The sequence below is a fragment of the Ixodes scapularis genome, unplaced genomic scaffold (assembly GCF_016920785.2).
Source record: "Ixodes scapularis isolate PalLabHiFi unplaced genomic scaffold, ASM1692078v2 PGA_scaffold9__187_contigs__length_104089568, whole genome shotgun sequence".
Classification (NCBI taxonomy): domain Eukaryota; kingdom Metazoa; phylum Arthropoda; class Arachnida; order Ixodida; family Ixodidae; genus Ixodes; species Ixodes scapularis.
The window spans coordinates 97,310,005-97,336,928 of record NW_024609884.1 but is presented as its reverse complement, the minus strand read 5'-3'; the positions used below and the strand labels follow the sequence as shown (position 1 = coordinate 97,336,928).

At 45.8% G+C, this 26,924-nt stretch overlaps 1 long non-coding RNA gene across 1 annotated transcript; it reads left to right on the top strand.

Moving 5' to 3' along the window:
- Positions 1-20,344: 20,344 nt before the first annotated feature.
- Positions 20,345-26,554, top strand: LOC115313093. Its single transcript, XR_003917296.3, has 3 exons — positions 20,345-20,482; positions 23,872-23,931; positions 26,412-26,554. It is a non-coding gene; the product is annotated as an uncharacterized LOC115313093 (long non-coding RNA).
- The last annotated feature ends 370 nt before the right edge of the window (positions 26,555-26,924 follow it).

Genomic DNA, 26,924 nt, shown 5'->3' with positions numbered 1-26,924 from the left:
AAGCCCCACGGATTATCGCTGAGACCAAAATGGCTGCTGGTTTGTCAGCGAGTGGTATTACAAAAGGTGGCACCACCCTAGCAAAGCGCACATGAAGGCTCCCTAGTTGAAGATGGCAGTTGTGCTTCACACATCCACGGTGTACGAGCAAAAAAGTGTGATTCGTTTTCTATGGAGCGAGGGATGAACGCCAATCGAAATCCACAGGCAAATGCAGCCCACGTGTAGGAAAAGGTGTCGCTTTGAGAGGTGGTGGTGGTGTGACTCCACAGTAGGCCGTGAAGTCTTGTATGACAATGAGCATTCGGGGAGCAGGACGAATTCTACCGCAATGGCATCTCAGATTTAGTGCTGCGATGGGACAAATGTCTAAACCGGTGTGGGGACTTTGTGAAAAAATAGTGTAAGGTACGTAGAATAGTATGTATATTTGTAATTACCCGTATGTACAGTCACGATCAGAAGTAACTAAGAACACGGGAGCGGTGGCCCAACTGCATTGCAGCGCAATCTAGCCGCGCTCGTGGGAACTGATAGGAAAGTACGCGCATGCGTGTATGCCGGCGCCGATGGCCCCTCTGCTCCTCTCGATCTATTCCTTTACCGGAGGTTTTAATCGTTCCTTATCGCTTCTGGGACGCAACGCTACGTCCCCGATGGCGCTGCAAGCAGACAGCGGGCACGCTTTCCGCGAGGAAGATAGCGAGCACGCTTCCCGCGAGTGCGAACGGTGGAAGCAGGTGCACTATCAGCATTCTGTAAAGTGGGGTGTTTGTGGCTGCTAATTTCTTGCATATCACGTTGCCAAGTTCAATAACGTGAGAAATGCTTCGAGAATCGCCTTCTCGACTCTCCAGTGAAGCGTTTCTTCACGTGTTAGGACACGTATCCAATAAGTGAACTTTAAATACGCACAATACGCTGGTGCGCGGTGAACGTCCAGTTTGCTTTTTATATACCATTTTAGTTTATCGTAACAGACGAGTGAACATATATGTTTCCGTCACGAACCGTCTGTTTTCATGCTCAATAGACCTTTGACATCGTTTTTAGCGCCATACTTGTTAGAACTGTCGATTACTGCTTTTTAGAACTACTTTCAACTCTGGTAGTGCAAAGAAGATTACGGCCTTCGCGTGCCATAATATTAAAATATTTATTTCCTCAAAGAAAAAACAGCAACAACAAAAACAAGACACATGCAACGACTTGTTGGCCTTCTCAAGAGCGCGGAGGGCCTGCCTAGTAGCTGGTGAAGGCTACGTTTACGCTAATTGCTTCCGCTATTCGTTGTGGCAGCGACTTGATATAAGGAGTCTACGAGGCCATCTCTCTGCCGTAGCTGCACACTAAACATCGTAACACCCTTGTGGGTGTAAATGGCTTGTCCTATAACTAACACCCATTTGGGCGTAGCAAAACGCCCTAAACAAAGGGCGTTATTCCTAACACCCCTAAGATCGGGTGTTTTTCTCTAACACCCTTAAAGGACGGCGTTATTCCGAACACCCTTAAATTAGGGTGTGAGTCCACTGTACACCTTTTTATTAGGGCGTCATGACTGCGCAGTACGCCCTCTAAATTGGGTGTATCACCGCCAGAAAGGGAAATAAAAAAAGGCGCGATTACCAACACCCATAAACTAGGGCGTAATAACCCAAAAGAGTGCACGAAAAAATGACTGCAAATGCCTGGTTCACTTTACATTTTTTAATCAAGGTTCTAACAGGTTCTACAAAATTCTCTATAGACGATTGCAAGCAGGTCATCTGGCCGCAGTCATGTCTGTGCTTATGCGGGCAAGTGCGTGCAATTGCAAGCGTGCCAAAGGGCAAAGCTACGTTCACGCGCACGTCATCAAACTTGGCGAAGGCAAGACTTAAAGAAATAGTTCTCTTTTATCCTCGCAATTCCACCACGACCAAGACGCTTCTAAACCATTGGCGGTCCTTGCGTGTAAGGTCATGAATATTTCAACCGGATATTGTTTCATAACCCCTTCAAATTGTACAACCGAAGGCCCTAGTTGAATCTCCAACTGTACTTTTCTTGTGACGTTTATGCTTCCTTGCACTGGTGACGTGGACAAAACTGACAGGCTTGCAAAGACGGTACGACCGGGAGTTGCTTGGGACGTAAGCGGCAGTTCATGTTTGTAAACCGTAAAATGGTCTATTGAAACGGAAGCAGGGAGGCTATGTTCGACAAATGTTTCGTTACTCCTAAAAATAAACGGAAGTGGCGGAAGTGACGATATCGCGTTTGATTGGTTAGAGGTTCAAATGACGAAAGTTACCCATTTGCGCCATTTGACCTTCTAACCAATCAAACGCGATATCGTCGCTTCCGTCACTTCCGTTTCTTTTTAGGAGAAATGAAACATTTGTCGAACATAGCCCCCTTGGACTACTATCAGAAGCATGCTTGCAGAGTACTTGCAAATAAAACCGCGATCTGATGTAATCCGTGATAGATGCATAATCCGATTCGGGCAGCACAGAACTATCCACAAACACAATGTCAAGGATGAAGGCGGTTGCTCACATATAGCGGAAGTTTCGCGATCGCCGATGAGCACCTCTCTGTCGTGATAGATGCGTAATCCGATTCGTGCAGCACAAAACAACGCAAACACAATGCCGAGGTTGAAGGCGGTCGATCACATTCAACAGAAGTCTCGCGGCCGCCGATGAGCAGCTCTTTGTCGAAATGCGTCCAACAAATACAGCACAATGATTCCATGGACTCCGACGAAATAAACGACCATTTCCGAAAATTTGGCATGGATGTACTCTGGTCGTTCACGACGAAAAATCACGGCCGCGACTCAAACGCACGAAAAACAGGAATACACTGCACTGTAAAAAATTTCCGTAATTTTACAAACACTTTTGTCGTAATTCTGACGGACTCTGTGTCCGTTTCTTAGTTAACGGACATAAAACCCGTTTTTTGCTATATCGAACCAGCAACTTTTTCCGTAAAATGGGGCGAAAATTGTTTGCAGTGATAGGTAGAATAAAATAGCATACAGTTGTGTGTCAATGCATACTATAGTAGAGGATAAAAGCGTTAAATGTGCTTTTAACGTTTAATCCTGCTAAAAGCAATTCCTTATAGTAAAGAGGCCAGGGGCTACCAAGAATCCTACCGTACCCTGCAAAAGGAACAGATAAAAGGGGCGATGGAAGAAACAGGATAGAAATTAAGTAAAAGTTTATAATTCCCAGTAAAGCACATAGGGCTCTGCTTCACTTCACTGAGGGTGAAGCTGACGAGTTGCATGCCTACAGACGTTTTCGACCTTGTGATGATTGTTAGGGGGTTCTGCATGAGTGCACAAAGAGAGATTGCCAGAACAGTGAAGACCACACCAAGAAGGAATGTTGTTGCTCTATGGTAGGAAACGGTTGAAAGGCACCGGCACAATTCTTGCGAACAACTCCCTTCAGTGCTGTCACATGACCTTGCAGTTCCACAACGTTGTCTAGAAGGCAGAATAAGATGACCCACTTAAGGGCCACACTTGAGGTCACCTCTGGCCAACCAGTGAAGGGCCAGAATCCCAGACAATGTCAGAGCAGTGAGTGATCCGTAGAGAGCTTGGCTGCCGAAGAATAGCGTAAGCTGCCGCCTTTTGCTGAACACTTTCACCTGATCTTACAAGATCAACCTCATAGGAGTCTCATATGGAGCTGCAATACTTTAGGTGTGGCAGGACCAGGGCTGTGGAAAACACCTAAGTGTGCTATGGCCGGTTCCACTGGATACGCTTGCTGCTGCGCCAGAAAACTCCAAATTCATTCATTCATCGACTGGATACGCAAAGTAAAAGACCCAGTGTTCCGCATGTTTTGGACAAAACTACTTAAAATGCTATGTGAAGAAGCATAGGTGGTTGTTTATAGTAGACCTTGTCGATGTTGTTCTGCAAACCCTCGTGGTTTCTGGTCATCCGTAGCAGCAGGGGAGTCGATATCAGGCAGGCATTATCACGATTAATAAACATGTTGAGAACAATTGCACTGAGCACACTGTCCCGTTGAACTGTCGAGCGTTTGGGCCACTGGAAATGGTTCCATGGTATACACTGCACTCTAAGCGACTCAACTGGAAGACTTCTAGTATGCATACATTTAAATAATTTGTGTTAATCAGCACCAGTGGCACGCTGGGCAAATCGTAGGACTCAGCTTTCACGGAAGCCGGGCATCACGCACAGCATAGCAACACCTTGCCATGCTTGTGGGAGGTTCCAGCTTCAGGTTACGGGGTCACCAAAAGGGTAAAGGTAAAGGTACCACGACTAGCACACCTCCACAGTTCTTAGCACAATCTTTTCTGTAAGCAGTGTGCTCCACTGTAGCAATCGACAATGTGACTGTCATAAACCGAATCCTGCATCCACGCTTTACATACCGCTAAAACTGTTGAGGGATGCGTCTCGTGGAGTGAGTGAAGGTGCAGCAGCTTATTCGGGACCAAGTGCCCTGTTTGAGAACCACACTGCGAGTTGAAGCAAGGCAAACCAGGGTGTGCAGGGATGAGATTCGTCCGGGTGGGCCAGGGTGGTGGAACACGTGGGGCAGCGTCACTGGTTGCCCGGGCAGGCCAGCGTACGGTGCCCGTACTTGAGACAGTTGTTGCAATGATGGGCTCGAGGTTTTAGGGGACGGCAGCGAAATTCGAGGCGACGGTAGTACACTCTAAAAAAAAAAGGTGTCAAAGGAGAGTAACTGCCCTAAGTTACCCTACTTTAACCCTCTCTTCATCCAAGTTACTCTTTCGCGACCGCTTCTTTCGATGATACTCTCCCTTAACCCTCACTCGAACTCTAGAGTAACTGTAGCTAGAGTTAGTTTCTCCTCGCGATATCACGGGCTGTCAACAGATGGCGCCGCTATGGGGTCGGCGCATTTTCGACGCTGTTCGGCGCAGATTTTTGTTGTTGTTGTGTTTTTCTTTTTCCGGGGAAGGTTTTTTTTTTCCCTAGCCGCTTCTTTTTTTTTTTTTTTTCTTTGGGGGGGGGGGGGGGGGGGCGGGGAGATGGGCAAGGATATTTTAATAAGTGAGTTGATACAGCCTACCTTTACTTAATTTTGTCAACGCGCAATTCAAATGTTTTTTCTGCTAATTAAAAAAAAAAAGAAACTGCAGAATTTACAGGTGGTTTTTTGCTGCTCCTTCGTGCATATGCGTCGCCAGCGATACGAGCTTATAGGGACCACCAAATGAGGCCGCCGATGTCCGCGTCTATGCATCGCCCTCCCGTCGCGGCCAAACGCATGGGACTTTCGCTTTAGATTATTATGTTGACTTATGATCTTGATAGAAAAGCTTCGTACCCTAACTACGGGTTTATGGACTGCGCTTCGTGTCAGGAGAAGAACATTTTTTGCCTCCAACATGGTGACAAGGCACTGATAGTAGACGACGATGTTGGTTTTGACCTACAGTTTAGCCGGAAGTGACGTCAGCTGCAACAAACGTATACTCAAGGCGCGTTCACACTCTTGCAACCGAGTACGACCGAGAAAGACTTCTTGGGACCGGATGCGCTGAGTGGAGCTGGTCCTAAGAGATCGCAAGAGGCTTAAAAACCGGTTTGGTCTCTCTCGGTCGTACTCGGTTGCAAGAGTGTGAACGGGCCTTTAGAAGCGCCAGAAAAAACAAACAACCGAACTGAAAGAAGTAGTAGTGCAAACTCAGAGCGGCTACCGGCAGCTCAATTTTATTTGGAAAACACGAACGTATTTGCACACCAGCGGCGTAGCCAGGGGACGGGGTGTTGGGTGTTGAAGGGTCGGAACACCGCCGAAGTTTCATGGTTGATGGTTGTCCCCCTTTACCGCTTCCACTTTTCCAATGTCAGTATTTTTGTGTGTGTGTGTTTCGTTTCGACAATCCACTACGGCGAGGAGCGGTGCATGCCCACAACATACCGAAGCAAAACGAAAAAGACGACGCTGTCCGTGGACTGCGTGAAAAACACATCTCCGGCTCCGGCTCTTCGAACAGCCCTCTCCAAACTCGGCCACGTTTGTAACCGAAGCCTTTCTTCAGGCTCGCAGGTGCGAATGGCTTAGCTCCCGACGTCATAAAAGCAGCGAAATCCTGACCTCGAAAGACGCTGGCCTCGCTTCGGGGAATGCAGGCGGCTTAACTAAAGTTCCCCTACCCTTTGAGTGTCAAGGACTCGACGACAATTTCAGGGCAGCACAACAAAATTCCAAAATAGCAATGATTTGACTTTACGAACCCTACAATGCGGAGAAAACCGGACGACAAAATAACAAACAGCTTAGCGTTTTTTTTTTGCTCCGTTTTTTTTTTTTTTTTTTTTTTTTTTAGGGTTCACTCGCTTGCGCTTATTTAGCTTCAATATGGCACAAAAATGCAAAAAACACACACACACAAACATCCCCATCGTTAAAAAAAAAAAAGAAAAGAAGCAACAGAGAAAAGCGACAGCATATGCACTGTTGAAGCATATTTGTAATGCTCATAATCACTTGGTTTCAAAGCGTATCTAGTTGACTTCTTTAATCGCCGAAGTGGGTAATGTTTACATGCTTGCGTTGAGCACGTGAGTCGTGGAACTTCTTCAAAAATGAGTTCAAAAGCCAAGCCGTTCTTGACGTTCTTTTTTTTCTTCTTTTTTTTAAGAAAGATTATTGACCTACAACTTCAAGCGTGTCATCACCGTCTCCAACAGCTAGAGTCGGCACATTCTCGTCAGGCGGCATCGTCCGCCCTAGGGGAGTGCGATGTTGTGGCCAACGACGTCGGTCTCTATGTCGCAAGCCTCGACTTCGATCAAATCGGCGGCCTGTGCGGAGCATTCGTTTTGTTAAATACACTTCCTGGGGAAGTACTGGTTTTGACACAGATGTGGAGGGACCGCACCGCGTAGCGCGTCTCGGCGGTACAGGCAACTAGCATTTGCCTAGAGGCTTTGTATCCTAATGTAACCCGCCTGCTTAGCTTAACCCGCCTGCTTAGCGCAATAGCTTCCACCATGCTAATTATAAACACCGTCGAACTTGTTGTCCGTAAGGTAATGACGTCACGAGAGGAAACCATAGGAGGGCGCCACCAAAACATCTCGCCTCTAATAGGGGCTGTGCTTTTGAACACTCACCGAAATATGCAAATCGGCACCGAAAGGGTACTCTCACTTCTTTCTATCGACCGACGGCGGCTTCCACTAAATGTTTAGACCCCACTAAATGATAGAAACTAGTATTTTTTTCTTAAACTTAAACGGAAATAGCCTAAAACATGACTATACAACGATATTTTCTGAAAAAATGTGATCCGCGCAGGGGAAGTACTGGTTTTGACACAGATGTGGAGACACCGCACCGCGTAGCGCGTCTCGGCGGTACAGGCAACTTGCATTTGCCCAGAGGCTTTGTATCGTGATGTAACCCGCCTGCTGCCAATCCTGGCCACCATGCTCGTTAGCAGCGCTGAATCGGAACGTTTGTTTTCTAGACTCCGAATACTGGGACGTTGAAGCACCTGAGGGCTTCAACGTCCCAGGGGCGTTTGCTACTCCGTTCCAAGCTGAGACCAGACGCTCCGCCTTCAACGCGAGCTCGCTGGCTTCGGTAGTGCTTTGGTTGCGCGTGCCTGCGCGATCACACTTGTTTTTGCAAGGGCAGAAAGATGGCGACGTGTGCGATCAAAAGCGTCGCTGTGGTCGGCCTTCTACGATTAGCCGAATGGTGACTATGAAGTCAGCAAAGGTTTTCTCATCGACAGAAATAAGAGTAATGAAAGAACTTCAATTTTGACGGTGTTGGTAGTGTTGGTTTCAGAGCGCAATAGCTTCCACCATGCTAATTATAAACACCGTCGAACTTGTTGTCCGTAAGGTAATGACGTCACGAGAGGAAACCGTATACGAGGGCGTCACCAAAATATCTCGCCGCTAATAGGGGCTGCGCTTTTGAACATTCACCGAAATATGCGAATCAGCACCGAAAGGGTACTCTCAGGCCTGGTTCACACTTGCGCATCGGCGGGCGAATCTGCAAGAATTCGGCCGCCGGGCGTAGCGTCCCCTCTGCATTGCCGCGGCCAATTCCGTTCGGCGACAGCGCATTAGCTGTAAGTGTGAACCAGGCCTCACTTCTTCCAATCGACCGACGGCGGCTTCTACTAAATGTTTAGACCCCACAAAATGATAGAAACTGGTATTTTTCTCACACTTTCTCGTAAAACAACAACGAAGAACGTAAATAGCCTAAAACATGACTATACAACAATATTTTCTGAAAAAATGTGATCCGCGCAGGAGCAATGAGCGTGACGCTTCACTATTCACTTCACTCATTACCCCTCTGCGCATTGCAGTTTTTGTGTTTAATCGTATTCTAAACTTCGCTATTCTCTGGCACTTTTCCATAGTTTTCAGTCATTGGATACCCGAGTGTTCCGCATTGAAGTGCACGCACCGTAATTTTTTGTGAGCCTGTTTAGACTTTTTTGCTCGAAGTCAATTATAATATTTTCTGACTGCGTTCTTTCGTCGTTTAACATTAAATTCTCCTTTTTTTAAATACTGGACGAACGAGATGGTGGAAAAGAAGGTTGGACTTGTGTCGTCTAAGAAACAGGAATATAGCAAACAAAATTGTGTTTGGGCAGTTTCTTTTCCCGGTCTCTTCTTTTCTTTGTGTCTTTCAAACAGCTTAAGCAAAGAAAAACACCCATGAAAAAAATTCCCTGGCTACGCCACTGATACACACTTTAATATACCTCAAGCCAAATGAATCTGAATTTCTTATTTGATGAAACGAGCGACGACGCACTGATGCAACTGTCATCGTCCTTTACACTGATTTTGAACACCTCGAAATTTTTCCCCTCTGTTTTCCGTTCCTACTTGCCCGGAATCTGTGTTTTATCCAGCAAAGGGTCGTACGAACATTTATCACAGTGGACTGTTAAGTTCCCTAAAGAAGACCGCTTTACAGAAAGTTCATGCCCTATGTGCGATCGGGTGGTGCACGAAAGCACCCGATATCAAATGCTCCACGACTGGCACCCGCCCTTTTGCCCTGCCTTCAAAGGGCTAGTTTTATCAGAAGCCCATGACGCGAATTCCCAGATCATGTGGCCTGGTCCTCACTGTGACGGCGGAGCATTCTGCTTTTAATTAAGAGACAGCTAGTGTGCACGCGAGCGCGTGGAAGGTAATCATGCCGTCATTTGTAGACCCTCAAGATATTAGGTTATGCATGAAACAACGGCGGTTCAAGCGTGTACAAGGATTCTGCACGTGGGGCTATAATACTACACCCGTACGATCGCCCACATGTCGTTGATATTTTAGACTACCGATGTGGCGCATTCCTCATGTTTGTGTGCATGTCTCTTTGAGCGCATGCTCTCCTGTTTTGTTTATTTTGAGGCATTAGCTAGTTAGCTTCACTGGTGCTCTGAGGGAACGCCAAGTGGCCGACAATCTCCTTGCAATTTATATCACCCCTTTTCTTTTCGTTGGGAGACATTTGATTTATCATTATCTTTTCTTTATTTTGACATGAGGCTTCAAGCTGAGTTCAGTGCTCGTGTCTGTCAATTCCTTTTTGTCACCTTGTTCTAGAGTTATCATGTGTAAGCAATCTCTACTATATTGTTTTTTTGGTTACCCGGATAGCAAATACCAGCTGAGACAAACCGACGAATTGGAGAGAGGGAAGAGCGTAGTGGAGGGGCGCGCCGATGGCCTCGAAACGGGTTGCTTACGAAGGTCCCTCGTAGGGAGCAAGAGCTCTATCTCTCCCTCGAAAAGGGCAAGAGGAGGTGCTGAGAAAATAATTTCCCTCCCGTTTTCCCCACCCACCATCACTAATCCCTCCAAATCTCTTGTGAGCCTAGGGGACTCGGCGTCCGCGTCCTTGAAGGAGGAGGGCTCCCTTGATACCTAAGCTGACAGTGTCGGAAGACCGTCGAGCCCACCATGCCAGTTATCGCGTGCGCCACTCTCTGCGCGTGGTTACGGGAGGGAGCGTGATCATGTGATTAAAGCCAAATGTACGATTGGCTCACCGAACACCTTAGCTTCCTCTTCACTTTCAGCTTAGGAGTGACGGAGTCCAGCCCGCGAAGCGCGCGCACACACACACACTCACACAAAGTGGAATCGCGTGAACCAAGGCCTAACGATAAGGTAGGGACTGGACGACGGTGGGGACGGTCCCCTCAATGTCCAACACGCGCATCCGCGAACTGGAAAGGGGCAGAGGCGCTTCGCAATTTATGGAGTTTTTTTTTTCGGCAGAGATAGCTCTTTTCAAGAATGGCAAGATGAACATGCTCATATCAGGACACCGTGGTGTAAGTTTCTTAAGTTGTTTAGGTTCATTTGATTGCTTAGCGGACATTTATTATTATTTTTTTTTATTGGGTGAACCGGCTCGGCACCTCCTTTATCCACGCTTCCCCAACTGGAACTGGTAAGAACGATGGTTTATTGCCAATTGCGATCTTCAACATGCGGAATGTCAAGACCTTGGATATTCTCTCGGCAGCGCCTACACACCGGTGATCTTCCTTCGTTGTGGCCATACATGTCACCACCAGCTTCGACGGACCGAAGACACGACGGACCACTTTCTTTTGCACGTGAGTGACAATGAGAGGATCCTCTCCTTCTTCTTGACCATCGGAGACATGTGTTCTTGCTACGTAATGCACGTTTTGTCATGATCCGATCCGTTTGAAGCGTGTCTAACTCTGGGCCGGGAGTCTCCGACGAGTCCCGCGTGTAGTCCACAGCGATCGGCCTGAAAGGTCCTGTACAGCGTTATTTGTAAATGCTTTTTATTCCAATAGTCTGTGAGAGACGTTCTGATTGGGTATTTTCGTGTTTGAAGTCATTTAGTTCATTTTTTCTGTTAAAATATGGCTGTCTTTTTGAAGGTAGATGTGTGCTGTAGTAAAGTCCTCCCAGTATGTCCAAAGCCGAATTGCACGGGGCGTTGAGTAGTCCTTCTTTACCAAGATTCAGCTAGTCGGGTGGTTGTGGAGTGTCAGCTATGTCACTGCGCTATGCGAGCGTATTTGCCAGTAATCGTCTTTACTCGACAAGTTTTTTTTTTTTTTTACGTGAGTGATTTATTGATTCAAGCATCATGTTCCGTTGAACTGTCATATTTTGTTTGTATAACAGGGTATTTATTGGACTGATAATTTAAAAGTACATTTGACACTGGTGAGCTGAAGGGGAGGCCAGCGATTTGATTTATAACTTGTCTAATTTGTGTATTGCCGTTGCTCGTGGCGATGCCAAGTTGTTTTGCAGCACCCCATGTATCCGCATATGTCGTTGTTACTGTTTTCTACTCTCGTGTTATGTACCCCCCCTTATGTAATGCCCTCAACGAGGGCCTTTAAGGGAACTTGAATAAATAAATAAATAAATGAATAAATAAATAATATAGAGGGCCCCCCCCTCCCCCCCCCCCCCCTCCCCCCCCCCAATATGCGTACATTTATAACTACATATTTCTGCGCCGCAAACACCGCAATTCCTTAAAGCTGTTTATTTTTTTCTTTCAAATCAACGTAGAAACATAGGTGTGAACTTAAATGTCGAGGTTGCAATAAACATGTTTTAAGTTTAGATGAAGGATTGAGAGACGCTGTGATGCTGCCAGAGTAGGGCTAAGCAACTTATAGATTAACCTTTCTACTATGTGGAAAAAAAAGAGCTCTAAATTCGACCTTTCAATGCGTGTGCCTGCCCCTGCATTCAGAGTGGTGCAACCAGTTCATCCGCATGCAATAAAAAACATAGAGCCCACATCTATTGCGCAGCAGCACGATGAATTGGCACACATGAGCAGCTCGCTGACTTTCTAGTAGTGTCGGTTGTGGTAGAACTTGAGCTCGCCGCGATGCATGTTCTGTTTTGACATGTAGCATATTTATCAGTTATTTTAATACTCACCAATCTTAATTTGTATGTTCTTGGCCTACTTTTAAATTTCTTTTTCTTCTTGTTTTGTTTTGTTTAGAATTCGTGAATTTTAGTAGGTACAACTTTTTTTTTATTAAGGTTCAATGGTACTTTATGGCGAATTATCCCCTTGTAGAGTTGTAGTTACAATATTTAATGATTGGTCTCCCCAAACTTAGATGTTACTTGCATTCGTTAGCTTCCTTTCTAAAGTTGTGAAATAAACTATAATATGATGGCAGTCAGCACTGAAACGCAATACGTTGTTTACACTAATTTATCTATAAAAATGTTCCTAACATATTGTATGCCACTTGGACAAATGCAAACGTTAAGAAATTGCATTCGTCCTACCCCTCAGTCTAGTGTCTATATAATAAAGCTATGTCTTGCACCGCTATGGGCAGAGGCCAGCTGATTTGCTACTGTTTGGAAGGTGGAGGGGTGATGTGCAAGGAAGCTAAACTCTGTCCCTCACTCCCATATTGCCTGTTATAATTGTTCCAAAAGTCAGGGAGAAGGGGGAGAGAACTGCCCCCTCTCCTTGCCCCCTTTTTCTGATGGGGTGCAAACTTGAGGATACCATAAATGAATGCAACCGCTTATGGCTGCTGTTGCATACAAAGGAAACAAATAGAGAGAGAGCGAGGGATGTGGTTATCTTTCTCTTAGGTGTTCATAGCAGGGGATACGAACGGTTTTGGATTTTTGCGACTGAGCGAGCTAGCAATCAGTGCTGCCTTAGTGTTCGGTTGGGACGCTTATTCAATCGGCAAGAAAGCGAGCCCCAGCCAATTATTGGAGCGCATCCTATGAATGGCTCCTGGGATTTTCGAAAATGGTCTATTGTCTCGCAAATGAGTGCACTGGTATTAACTAAAAGCACTTCGCGAGCTGTTTCCTCTCTTTTAATATTGCTGAGTCTGCATTTAAGCATTCATTCTTCACAGGAAAAGGGACACGGCCGATCGACCTGTCCGGTGACGAGAATTGACGAAGAGGACTCAAGTGCCATAACTGTGGTGTTGGAGGACCACTCCTTTGAGGTGACGGGCTGGTGCAGCGCTCGTTCTTGCATCGCACGGAGTCGACGACATTTCTTACTGTCAAAAAGCAAGCCAGTCACTCGTAGTGATTGGGCACTTCATTAGTTTGAAGCACAAATAAAGTCCGTCTTGGCTTTAGACTTGATCACGAAGTTAAAAAAAAAACTTGTTAGCCATAGGAAATTTGTGTGCCGGTTTTGCCTTTTTTGCCATGTGCTGAAATTAAAATTTTGGTTTATTAAACTCTATTCTACTGTTTTATTTCAGTGCTGACTTTTTTATGAGAACCTATAGCTTCTGTGCAGGCTCATGCTTTATAGTTTGTCATTTTTCAGCTGCAGTTCCACATTTCCTTTGCACCCATCTCCTTGTGAACATGTACATAGCTGCTTTTAGATTTTAGGGTTTCCTGAAGAGAGTGCTAATTCTTTTATAGAGAGTTTAGGCAACACATCAGATTGGTCTGTACTTACTGCACACAATTATTTCTGTAGAGTAATTACAGTCCCATTCAAGTGTTGCCTAAACTCTGTATTAAAGAGTTAAGTACTATCTAAGGAGGGGTCATACAAACTGCTCAAGTGTGCTGCTATGTGACATTAACTCTTGGTAGAGAGCAGAGTTAACTCTTTAATACGGACTCAAGGTACAATTCAAATGGAGTTGTATTTACTCCACAATAACGCTAAAACTACCCTTCCTGGAGACCGTGCTTAACTCTTAAATATAGAGTTCAGGCAACACTTCTAATGGAGTTGTCATTACTCTCCACAAACGAGTGGATTCAACTCTTCCCGGAGAGCATGTTTAACTCTTGCATACAGAGTTTAGGCAACACTTCTAATAGAGTTGTGGCTACTCTACACGATGGAGTGAGGGTAACTCTTCCTGGCGAGTACGCGTAACTCTTGAATACAGAGTTCAGGCAACATTGTAATAGAGTTGTAGTTACCCTACACGAAGGAATGGAGGTAACTCTTCCTGGAGAGTATCCTTCACTCGTCAACAAGGAGTTTCGGCAACACTTCTGATAGAGTTATAGTCACTCTACACAAAAAAGTGAAATTTACTCTTATCAAAGAGTTTAGGCAACACTTCTCATGGAGTTATAGTTACTCTACACAAAGGAGTGAAGGTAACACTTACACTTACACATCAAAAGAGTAGCCCTGACTCTCTCAAAGGTATTGGCATGACTCTCTATAGAAGAGTTAAATGAACATTTGTATGGAAGAGTTAAACATACACTTGCCTCCGAAGAGTTATAGTTACTCTTTAAAAGAGTGGATTCTGTGACAAGCCAGTTACACTCCAAAAAGAGTTAAATCGACACCTTTTTTTTTTAGAGTGTACACTGTGTAAGGGACATGGGTTCCGATGAAGGTGATGATGGCTGAACCTGTTGTGTCCATTTTCCTTGCGTGAAGGAGCTGTGCGGGGAGCTGTGCGGGGAGCTGTGCGGCTTGCAAGAACGCCGGCAAAATACCAAGAGGCTGCACAGCTGCGCCAGCAGGAAGGATTGGGAGATGCACTATAACTGCGTGAAGTTCGGGGTTGGGGTGGGCCGAAGACGAGATTTGCGGGGCTTTCTAGGGGTGATCCATTTCCCACCTAGCTCATCTCCCTCTAGGGGGATTTCCACGTCCTGGCTCAGGATGGATGCAGAGATATTGGTGAGCTGCGAAGCGGCGGTGTCGGCTGAAGCCATATTCGAAGCGGAAACGGGCGCGCCGCTCACAGAACGAGACTCGAGCAAGCCAAACTCTCGCTGGATGTGCTGCGGCGGGCCGACAGTGCGAGGCGATATTTATACCAGTATCACGTACAGTTTTTAGGGTTTGCGGAGCCCGGAAAAGACGTCCGTTCTCGTCGGAAAATCGCAGCAGTCTCCGGACGCTCAAGGTAAGAGCGTTCACATCGAAGAGCTCACCATTGAAGGGGGGCTACTGAGGTTTTAAGAGCCACTGATCGTAGTAATGGCATTCCAAAGACACCGCGTTGTCGTAAATTGTTTTTCAACGGCTACGTCATATACGGCTGAGGCCAGGGCTTGGGGATCCATCGTCGGAAACGTGGAGGCACCAAGCAACGACGTGAGGCTTGCCGAGTCGGTTCGTGGGTGCCGACGACGTCCGAGCAACCCTAGTGGGGGCCTTGTTTCCAAGAAGACTGGATATTCTTTCCGGCGAGCAGACAATATAGCATGCTTGTTGCGGATGCGGATCGCAGGAAGTGGATAACAAGACAACCAATGCACAGCAAATAGGTCGAGCACGCTACATGGGACAGTGGTGGTCGCCGCCATGATAAACTGAAACGAAGCCGAGCTGGCCAAGCCTGGCCAAGCTTCAGTTTAGTACACAATGCACTGCAACATGGATTATTACAAATAATTATATAAATGTTAAGACAACTTTCTGTATTTGAAAATTTGAAATTCAGTTGACAAAAACAGGCACATTTATGTTGCGTCAAATGAGCCTGGTCGGAACCACGGTGGCCGGAACCAACGAGCATCGCCGCATCGCCATCACCATCGTAACAAAACACAAAAACAAAGCGAGTTTCAAACTTTCGGGCGTAATGTTGGGCGCTTCCAATCTTTCGGAAAGGAACATCGAAGAACGTTCTTGGAAAAAGGAAGTGTATTAGGTGCCGGCGAACCCGTGGAACCAGCTGTGGAGTTGAGTCTAATTGGTGAGTGCTCGCCGATTCGTTTTACTTCTTCAGTCCTTTCTGTTCGGAGCGTTTATGTCGTGTTCTTGTGTGTGCATGCGGCGTGAAAGCGACCGTGAGCGGTTCCTTGTCGCACACGTGCGTTCCGCATTGGATGGCCCTCGAGCTTTTGCCAAGGAAGTCCCGGAACCGATCTGTCACTGAGCGAGTAGTCAGATTGCGGGAAGGCACCCAGAGGCAAAGGTTCCACCGGAGGCAGCTGGGGCGGCCGAGCGAGGCACTTGGTGATTATATCGGAGCTTCATCTCGTAGATCGGTAAACAAGGCTTGACTGCTGCAAATCGCGTGGTGTCTTGGTATCGCCTAGCTAGGCGGTGTGTTTTGCAGAACCCATGACTGGTAAAAGTATACCCGTTAGCGTGCTGGCGCGCGTATTCGCTTCCACTGTGGGGGGTTGAATTCTAGTTCGTTTTTTGTTTTCGGAAACTGCTCGAAACAATGCGTGACGTGCGCCTTTAGAAGTAGGGTCTGTATTGATGATGTTGTTTGCGGAGAGTATAAAGAGCTCTTTTTCGATTGGGGCACTGACTTTCTATACAAAATCCTGTATATGTTGCGCTTATTTACTAACCCTCTGGCAGCACTTGATTGAGAAGGTTGGAAGAAAAAACAAAAACGCGCATTGAGTAGTGACAACAGAAACAGAAAAAAGGTGTTTTAAACAACTTCCTCTAAAGACCATGAACTGATTTTCAAACCACCACCTCCTCACTTCATAAGCAAGCGAGAAATCATGTGGTGGTATTTCACTGGAGCCCAAAGTTTTCCCACCAGTCGTGAGAGTCGGCATGGGCAAAGCCCTCGATGAAATTCAAGCTTCACATTTTCGCAAGTGCCGACAACCATAAAGTATAAACCGCAGGCTTGTAGCCAGGATTTTGTTTCGGAAAGGGGGGGGGGGGGGGGAGGGAGGAGGGGGGGGGCTCGCCCATTTCAAAATGCTGTTGAGGGGTAGGGGGGAGAGGAGGCCCCAGCAAAATGGAAGATTTTTTTTTTGGGGGGGGGGGGGGGGGGGGGGGGGCGTGCGGGCCCCATGTCTCCCCCCCCCCCCCCCTGGCTACGTGCCTGATAAACCGCATGTAAGCAATTTAGCGAGCAACGAGACAAATGATGGCAACCCTTTTCGCAATCGCTCGATCAGCCGCACGACGAGGCGATTCACACGAAAACGACGGGAACAAGCGACCAAGGCGATGAGCAACGTTTTCTAGAAATCGAAAAACTGAGCTACAGTGAGAAATCTTCGTCGCTTGCTAAATCGCGTACATGCTGTTCAGCCTTAATTGTGTAAGCTCGAGAGACGGTGCCACTCACCTCCAAGTGCCTTTCATTTCAGAGCTAAACTGCCATACCCTGCAGCGACCGTCCAGCGTTTCAGAGCGCCCAAACAATGGAAACAACCCACCAGCGCCACTCCAAGGAGCGCTTTTGCCGGCTCTCTGGTATCACGCAGGAGATCGCGATTCAGGAAAACCGATAGAACCACCATTTCTAAAATTTCCAGCCTCACCCGGCGGCGGAAACGAACCTTCAACTAAGTGTTGTAGACGATAAAATCGAGTCAGTCACCACTGCAAATTATCAATATTAAGATATATTCAGTTACAAAATTTTACTAGCTGAAACAGCAGTTATCACCAGAAAACTCGCACGCACCTTGCGAGCGTACCCCATGTTCATTGGCGATACAGCGTTCGGTGCGCGCTCCATTCACGAAAAATGTTCCGAGCACAGTCGAGAGCTTGGCGTTGAGGAAACGCCTTTCCGTTCACGGACGCAATCCACTGCCGCCTGAAACCGGGGTCATGTGGAAAGCATGGAGCTTAAACGCCGTTCACACTCTTGCGACCGAGTACGACCGAGAGAGACCAGACTGGTTTTTAAGCCTTTTGCGACTTCTTAGGACCGGATGGGCTGCAGCGTGGAGGTGGTCCTAAGAGATCGCAAGAGGCTTAAAAAGTGGTTTGGTCTCTCTCGGTCTTACTCGGTCGCAAGAGTGTGAACGGGCCTTTCAAGACCATTGCAGCCGCTCTCGCCTTGCCGGATTCCTTGCAAGCTACATAGGTCTTCCGACAGTATTCAACGCTTTCTGTTTTTATTCGAGCACCATATGACCGAGCAATGGTGTCCCGATGACTGGGGGACTGTTGCCATCGAAGCCCGTAGCTGTAATTAAGTGTGCGAGTTCAAAACAGAAAAGAAGGTGCGAACGAAGTTGGGGCACTGCTGACACCCAACACCGGCCAAGCCTCTCATCCGGGACTTTCACTCTTTCTACACAACCAGAAAGGGGGAAAGCGCCGGTAGCTTCCCCCTTTTCTCTCTCGCCCTCTTTCAGTAAAACGGTCTATACAGCCGTCCGTAAACCGTTTAGGATGAGTGTAGCTCATCCGCGCACCATACCTTACCCCTTGTTTCTTTTTGGGCATCCCAGGTTTGTTCTGAGCATACCTCTCGTTGTAGCTTTCGTAGCTGCTTAGAGATGGCAGCACGCATTTTTTTATTGTGCAGGTTTTTAAGGATGCTGACTGATTGTGGAAACATGTGCGGCCTGGGCCGTACGTGCAATAAAAAAAAATAAAATAAAAAGCTAGAGAAAAGAAAAACGTTGAGTGGTTACAGTGAACAATGTGCAACATTATTATGCATTTTCCTCGTTCTTTTGACAATATCTAACTGGATACAAGACACACTTTCATGACGTGCAGGCAACGTCAACAGAAGTGTTAAGTGAGTGCAGACTTTGCAGTCTACTTATGACCGATTCACACGACGAGCTTATCTGCAGATGGATTGATCACTTGCAAGACGTCCACGGAACGTCAGTCGCCCAAGTGCGTCCACACGGGGGAGACGAGCTGATGACAGCGAGGACAGACTGAACCTTTTCGCGGCCGTGCAATTCCACAAAAGGCCAACATCGCACTGTGGCACCGTTTTCCAAGGTCAGAAGTGATGTTTGCGACTATGATCACGGTGCTATCATGAAAAAGAATCGTTGTGTGCCGCTTTTACATACCGAGCGAGGCAAAGCATTGTGACAGGCTTAGCGTGAAGCACCACTAGCTCTACTAACCACATGACACAAGTACAGTTCTGCTCCAGAAGGTTTCAGCATTAAAGCGATTAAGTCTTGGGGTCGCGGAGAGGCAATTGGAAATGCCTTTACGCATTGCTTCCTTGTGCACCACTCTTCAGCACACTACAGCCGTAAGAAAGGTCTTGCTGGGTGGAAAACTGGGTGGACGTGCAGGAAAGATTGCAGCGTGCTAGGCAGGTTTTCACAGAAGCTTCTTGACACCGACCTGGAGGAGTACCTGAACCTGCGGCGCATCAACTGGGCAAAGTTCTTGCAGCTTCTTTCACGAGTGGAAAATAAGAATGGCTCGACAAAATGAAACAGCGAATGACAAAACACAGTGGTGCACTATCTTTGTTTGGCTTATTCGAAAACAAAAATATTGCTGTGCTGTTGGTACTCTACTGTACATAAACGCTTTTACTGTTACTCACCCGCCAGAAATCTGCGCGTGAAAAGGCACTCTGCCCTCACAGTCTGGGCGTCCGCTGACGAGGTGCAAATCGTAGGAATAGCCGACATGATGGTAACGTGACAAACGGTCCACGGATGAAATTGCGATTCGATCCATCATGTGAATCTACCATTATTTGTCAATTATCCTAATATGATCATTTGATCCTAAGAAGGAGAAATTGTTCTTTAAAACAGTGTAATGAAAGTTTTTATTAACAGTGCCTGGTCCTTTCTTTGACAATGGAATGGTATGAGTCTTGGTAAAACAGAAACTTCCTGTAGATCAGACATTGCAGATTGCAGACGTCTGCTCATTCCATGCTCAAACATGAGCTTGTATTGGCAATGTCAACCACCTGTGTATGATCTGAAAATTCCTTAAAGGGATACTGAATCGGAATTTCGAGCTCACAAAACTAGGCTGGACGGATAGGCGGGACGCTGCAAAACCCAGAAACATCACTCATACAGCAACATCTCTAACAGATTGCCGTATTTTCAGAAACGAAATTCCCGATTGAACACGGCTGACAAGGCCGACGAGACAAGGCACGTCACGATTCCCATTCCCTCTTCACCTCGCTACGTCTCGTGTCGAGTTGGTGAACCGAAGCAAGGAGCAGAGAAGCGAGGCCGCTTCCCCTCATTCTCAAATTTTCCCGTAGGACAATTACGTCAAAGACCTCGCTTGATCGCGCCCTTCATTTCCAAAAGTACGGCCATCCGTTTGAGATATCAATGTTTGAGTGATGTTCTGGAGTTCGTAGCGTCCCGTTCAACGCTTCTGCGGCCTTATTTTGCGAAATCCAAATTTCGGTTCAGTATCCCTTTAATGACTATGGTCAAGGGAGAGTAGTTTCTGCTGTCAAGAACAGGATGGAGTAAAAGGAAAAGTGTCTCGACGAACAATGAATGCTCCGGGTTACCCATTCGGCCAAATTTCTGCAACATGAACCGGGCTCTAACAGAAAGACGTAGGATAAGCACTTCGAAATCTTTCGGATTTGCCAAGGGATGAAATAAATTAAATGCACAGAAAAGCAGGGGAAGGAGAATGGCAAGAAAATTTTGGGGCTTGTGTTTTTACATTTTTTTTAATTGTTTGTGCAGGAACCATTACTGAAACAGCACGTCAGTCCTGGGGCTACAATTCATTGCTAGTCAAAGCCTGTTTCCAGAGATGCGCATCAGGTGAGCAGCTTTTTTTTTAAAGAACATTAAGTGCTTTTTAACATTACCCTCCAATCCTAAAATGTTGTCCATCCATCCGTGCATTTGCCGCTAAATTTAGCGGGGACATTGCTGCTACGTGACCTCTACACAAGTTCAGTTTCCCCTCTAAATTTAGCAAAAAAATTTATGTCGCGAGACCTACAGACAATTTAAAGCTCTTCGATAAGTTTAGCGGAAAAATAGACGTCACGTGACCTATGCAACCATTCAATTTTCCCGTCTAAATTTAGCGGAAATATTCATGTCATCTGACCTATGCACTAATTCAGTTCCCCTGCTAGATTTAGAGGGACAATTGATTTCATGTGCCCTGAGGTTATGTGAACTACAGACAAATTCAGGTTCCCCGCTAAATTTAGCGGGTAAATTGATGTCACATGACCTACACACCGATTCAATTTACCCACTAAATTTGGCAGAAAAATTTGTCATGTAATCTGACGTCATGTGACCTACAAGGTAAGGTTCCTGCTAAATGTAGCGGAAAAATGGATGTCACGTGACCTATGTACCAATTCAGCTTCCCCACTAAATTTGGCAGAAAAATTGATGTCGCTTGATCTGACGTCATGTGGCCTTACAAACATTCAGTTTAAAATAAAAAAACCAACCTCTTAAATACTGCATTTCATGCGTTATAGCTAGGGGTGTGCAAATACTCGAATATACGAATTCAAATGGAATAGAAAGTTCCCGAATAATTCGATTCGCGAATCGAATTCCTGGTATTCGGTCACTCGAATATTCAATATATTTGGCCAAAGACGCGCGGTCGGCGCGGAGCTGACAAAAAAGTCGTTCTTTCTCCCGATGTAAGCGCTGTGATATTAGACAGACCATGCGAGAAACACCTCTTGGTCCTACCATTCCACAAAAATCTAACGCGCAGGTTAGAAAAAAGAAAATTAACGAAAGCCACAAACTTTATAGCACGCAGATTTACTCACGATCGTGACACAATCTTCCCTTGAATCACAACCGAAACATCCCGTTACGCCGCGCCATGCCTAATTGTTTTTCACGAGCGCCGATGTAGAACACACTTGCCGCATTCACGGAAATCGGCGACTGCACGATCACACCAAGAAAACTACGTTAACCACGCCGATGAAACCAGCCGAGTTATCGTCGTCGTTCTTTTGGAGCTGTAAGCCGCAAATTCTGATTCTGAACAAAACTCAACGGAAAAATAGTGTCCCTAGACTTGAGAGGGTTCCCAACTGTTCGATAGCCGCGTTTGAATTACGAACTGCGAGAAGGTGACGAAAAGACGGAAGCGTTGATCGGGCAGGCAGGGCAGGCGTCGTCGCTCTTTTGTATGCTCGCCTTCTTTCCACGCGACAACACAACACATGCACACTTACGACCAACCTGCGCTGGAGCAGTCTTCGTAATTTCAGTTTCGCTTACTCCCTCTTTTAAATCAAGGCTCTCTAAAACAGGATAGATAGACGGAAAAATTGATGCATAGCGGCAGTTGGACGGTGACTTGCGCCACCTAACCAAGTTTTGTTTCCTTGCTTCAGATTATATTGTTTAAGCCTGTTTACTCAGATTTAACACTTATCTGTTTATTTATGGGAAATAAAATCCCCGGTGTCCTTTTTCTTCCTTAAAATGGAGACCAAATATCGCAAAATGTCCCTTTTCTGAGATACACAAATATTTTTTTAAAAAGGTCGCGGTGTTAGGTTGGGCTTTTAACGAGAAGGCACGCGTGGCTGTAACTTTTTTTTTTTTGTGACGCTTAGGGTAGATAGATTATGTTTGCGCCATAAAATTGGATCTTTAGTGGCCAACGTCCAACAGCAACTGCTTTTATTTTTTACCAGAAGTTTTTTTACATTTTTGCTTTTGTTCCGTACAAGATGCATATTCTACACCAGGCACATACTCTGCACATATAATAGTCTCATTTGCAGCACACTTTGAAAAATTCCTACAAATAAAATCACTATTCAATATTCGATTCGATATTCGGCTTTTTTTTCTTGATTCAATTCGGTATTCGATTCGAAAACTACTATTTGGTATTCGCACACCCCTAGTTATAGCACTTTGAAGGTAAAAGTCACTTCCGATTTTAAATAATGTTTTTACTTTAAAGAAACAACTTTTCTCGAATTGTTTTGATTGAACACTAGTGTCATAAACTGCTCCTAGCAGCCTTGAACAGTAAAGTTTGCATATCTGGGCCCGTTTGCTCGAAAGCGCTAACCGCGGCTAGAGTTAGCCAGAGCATCTAGGAGCGGGATTTTGAAATCACGTGACGGGCTCAATAGGGATGCGGGGAAACATGGCGGTGCCCCAACGACGGAGCGCCGCTCGCTTTGGAACTAATATGTCGTTGTAGCTGCAATATCGGGCGCTTTAGTCAGCAACGAATGGTGCGGTATGCTTCCGCTTTGCCTTACCTCACTTAAATCGCAAAGCACGAGCAATGACCTCGCCGCATTGTTTAGATAGTCTTTTGATTCTGGCCATTCCTAAGCCTAAATGAACGCGGTAGCTGTCGGCATGGCAACGTCTTTGGAAAGTGGATTGCCTTGACTCAATCGGCCGGGTATTGATAGCGCACAAAAGCTGACAGCGTCCCATAAACCTTTCTCTAAATTTCCCAAGCACCGAGGTGCACGCTACGAGTGTAGTTACACACGTTGCACGTGCTGGCGTCTGCAGTAGTAATTGTTCGAAAGCAAAAAGTCTAAAACAAATTTTGCTTGGCACGTGCGTTCGTCAAAGCCTTATTATGATTATATACTTCGAATCTTTTATAAGGGGGAGGCCAGCGCGTGCAGACCGTAGAATTACACTTCCAGCGTTCTCCTCGATGCTTGGGTAATCTAGAAAAAGGTCTATTGGGACGCTGTTTTTGTGTGCTATCAATACCCGGCCGATTGAGTCAAGGCAATCCGCTTTCCAAAGACGTTGCCATGCCGACAATTATCGTGTTCATTAAGCTTAGGAATTGCCAGAATCGAAAGATTATCAAACAAATGCGGCGAGGTCATTGCTCATGCTTTGCAATATAAGTGGGGTAAGGCAAAGCGAAAGCCTACTGCAGCATTCGTTGCTGACTATGCGCCCGATATTGCAGCTACAACGACATATTAGTTCCAAAGCGAGCGGCGCTCTGTCACCGGGGCTCCGCCATGTTTCCCCGCATCCCTACCGAGCCCGTCACTTGATTTCAAAATCCCTCTCCTAGGTGCTGCGGCTAACTTTAGCCGCGGTTAGCGCTTCGAACAAACGGGCCCATAAGGATTGCTAATTTTTAACAATATCTCTTGTCTCTTCCAATTGCACAAAATATGCACAGGAAGGTGAACAATACTTTCTTTTTACAGAGCCAGCTCTTCAGTTCTGGGAGCAATGAGTCAATGCCTGATTCCACAGATGCCTATCAGGTGAGCACCTCTTAACGAAACAACTTTGCTCTCATTGTTTTAATTTAACACTAGTGTGGGAAATCTTGTTTTACTACGGTTCTTGAGGTGAAAACGGGTATAGTATTTCAGGTTCATGAAGTACTTCATAGGCACCATGTTTAAAGAAACACTAAAAAAGTTCTTGAATTCAAAACAAAAACCGGCACTTTCCCCCTTGCTCGAGCGTTAGAAAGAGTTAGTCCTAGATGAGAGACTTTGCCGGTGTTGAGTGCCTGCATTTCTTCTCTGTTTTAAACTCCCAAACCTAATTAGAGCCACAGGCTTCGATGGCGACGATCCCCTTGTCATCGGGACACCATTGCTAGGTTATAGGGTGCACGAATAGCGACAGAAAGTGTTGAATACTCTCTGGGGACCTATGTACTTGTACGGAATCCGGCAAGGCGAGTGCGGCTGTTTCCACGTGACCCCGATTTCCGGCAGCGGTGGGTTGCGTCCGTAAACCGAAAATACTTTTCCCTAATGCCATCCTTTTGACTGTGCTCAGAACATTTTGTGAATGAAGTGCGCATCGAACTTAACGCTGTACAATCGATGAAATGGGGTACGCTCGCAAGGTGCGTGCAAGTTTTCTCCTTATAATTACTGTTTCAGCTTGTAACTTTTTGTAACTGAATTTATTCTAATATTGATATTTTGAAGTGTTTACAATGACTCAGTTTTATCGACCACAACACTTAGTTGAAGGCTCATTTCGGCTGCTGGGTGTGACTGGAAATTGTCGAAAAGTTAGTTCTATCCGTTTTCCAGAATTGCTATCTCCTGCTCAATACCAGAGAGCCGTGAACCTATGTAGACCATCACAATGCGACTGGATTCTTCTTGTTTTTAAAATTAGTACATAATGTAGCCGGAAGCAACCTTCAATTTCTGCTGCTGAAAGTTTAAACATGCTCATGCATCAATTTCGAATCGTTGAATCATTGATCAACTCGCTCCGACAATAGGCGCATCTCGACTTTGCTGTTTTCAGTTCTCGACAAAAGACACACTTGTCGGCACGGGATCCTCAAATAAAACGTTTATAAACACCTATGCAGGAGCATGTTTCCACATTTATAAACATCAATGCATGAGCATGTTTCAACTTTCAGCAACATGAATTGAAGGTTTCTTTCCAGCTACAATAGGTACTAATTTTGAAAATAAAAATAATCTAGTCGCGCTGTGACGGTCAACAGAGGTTCACGGCTTTCTGGTAACGCGCAGGAGATCGCGATTCAGGCAAAAGCAATAGGACTAGCTTTTCGACAATTTCCAGCCACACCCAACGGCGGTAATCAGCCTTCAACTAAGTGCTCCAGATAATAAAATCAAATCATTGTAAACACTTCAAAATATCAATATTAAGATAAACTAAGTTACAACATTTTACAAGCTGAAACAGCAATTATCAGGAGAACACTTGCACGCACCTTGCGAGCGTACTCCATGTTCATTGACGGTACAGCATTAAGTGCGGTGCACGCTTCATTCACAAAATGTTCCGAGCACAGTCGAGAGGATGGCGTTGGGGAAAGGTCTTTTCGGGGTCATGTGGAAAGAGATGGGGCTTAAAGACATTGCAGCCGCACTCGTCTTGTCGGATTCCATGCAAGCTACATAGGTCCTCGGCAGTATTCGACGCTTTCTGTCGTTCTTCTTGCAGCCTATAACCGAGCAATGATGTCCTGATGACCGGGGGACTGTCGCTATCAAAGCCCGTGGCTCTAATTAAGTTTGGGAATTTAAAACAGAGAAGAAAGCGCAAACAAAGTGCGAGCAATGCCTACACCCAACACCGGTGAAGCCTCTCATCTGGAATTTTCACTCTTTCAAACGCTGCAGCAAGGGGGAAAACGCCAGTAGCGTTTTCCCCTTTCCTCTCGCCATCTTTCAGTAAAACAGTCTATACACAGCTCTACTCTGCTTTAGCCTCGTTGAGTGTACTTCGTACCGAGCACCGGTGCACTGCGGAAAAGCAACACCTTCTCCACAGTGCTCAGAAAGAAGTGCTCTCAACGGTGCCGCGAGAACAAAAAGTGTGAATTGCACGAAAGCGCCGTTCGAGTTAAGCGGCTTATGAATACATTGAAAACGTTGCAGGACAACCCAAGTTTTTGAAATTTGTTTGACCAGAAGTATTAAATATCCGAGTTTGAATTATTGCGAGCCCACTGTGTAAACTAAGGGAGATCCGGCTGAATTCAATGTGCTTAATATCACTGAATAGTTGTGCAATTTTAATTTGCTTGTTTTATTTCTCAAACACTTGTATTAGGTATGCAAATTTTATTTTGGTTCAATTTATGAAAGGTTTGTTTTATATGTCATAAAGAAAGGTGGATAGCTGGGATAGTTGATAAGCACATTGCTTGCAGACTTTAACCATGTATGTCATATACAATTTGTTGTGATTGTCTATTGATTTCGAATCCTCTACTGTTCTTTATTTCAAGCTGCCCTTACATGCACTATGAAGATACTGAAGATGTCTTCAATTGAAGGACAACTATAAGCACAAGCAAGGAGGAGCATCTAGATGGCCAGCGCAAGGACAACTATAATGTGAAATTTCTCCAAACTTAAAGCAAGGCATGCCCTCTTCCAGTAAAGGTGTCGTGGCGAAACTTCTTCATTGCTGTTTGTTCAGCTGTTGCTTATAGGAACAGCTGATCTCACACAACATAATGCTGGCCAGGAGTAGTACAGGCTGTGTGCTCTTTTTCTTCTACAAAACATGAACTCTTGCGTGTTTTGTCTAAGGATGAAAAATTATGCAAGTGCATATATTGAATGACGAAGCTATGAACTCTCCATACCAATCTGTACCCCAAAGCTTCGTGTGACTTCGGCTTACTTGGACATGGAAGCTGTTCGCACTAAGTAATGAAGCCCTATACCTTTCTGTTTTTTTTTTTTGAAGGCCATAGCTACAAGCCGTCTGCACCAATCCTGCACCTTTGATAGAT